The following is a 564-nucleotide window of genomic DNA, read 5'->3' on the forward strand; positions in this document are numbered from 1 at the left end:
CGGGGGTCAGACTCATCGCCCCTCCCCACCCGGCACGGGTCGGTCTTCGGGAAGGTGCCTCTGGCCTTGGAGGCGGGGACTGGGGAGGGGGCTGGGTTCTGAGTCCAGCAAAGGTCGGGACCCCACGGCTGAAGTCGGGGTCAGAGGTCGGGCGGCGGGCCCTTTGTGCAGGGTGGGGGTGGGGTGGGCCCGGGCGCTGCCCTGACGCTGTCTCTCACCTGCAGCTCAGGCCTGATCCAGGCCTCTCTGCTCCTGACGCGGAGCCTGCTGCCCAGGTCCTCCTGCAGCCAGGGCTCAGGCTAGCTGCCTTCCCTGGGCGCCCTGTCCTGGAGCCACGGGGCCCACCTAGCCCCTGCCTGCCCGGATGTCCCGGCCCAGGGACTGCTGACCTCGGCTGCGGGGGGAGCGCCCCCCACACCCCCTCGCCAGCCTCAGCAGCCAGAGACCCTGGGTGAACCCCTGGGCCAGATCTCCAGACCCCAGCCTCCCACACCCCCCTGTCCCCGCCTCCCTCCCCCACCCCTTCCCCTTCCTCCTCCTCCCCGGACTGGACCAGAGAAGACA

This window comes from Galeopterus variegatus, unplaced genomic scaffold (assembly GCF_000696425.1).
Source record: "Galeopterus variegatus unplaced genomic scaffold, G_variegatus-3.0.2 Scaffold1360, whole genome shotgun sequence".
Taxonomy (NCBI): Eukaryota; Metazoa; Chordata; class Mammalia; order Dermoptera; family Cynocephalidae; genus Galeopterus; species Galeopterus variegatus.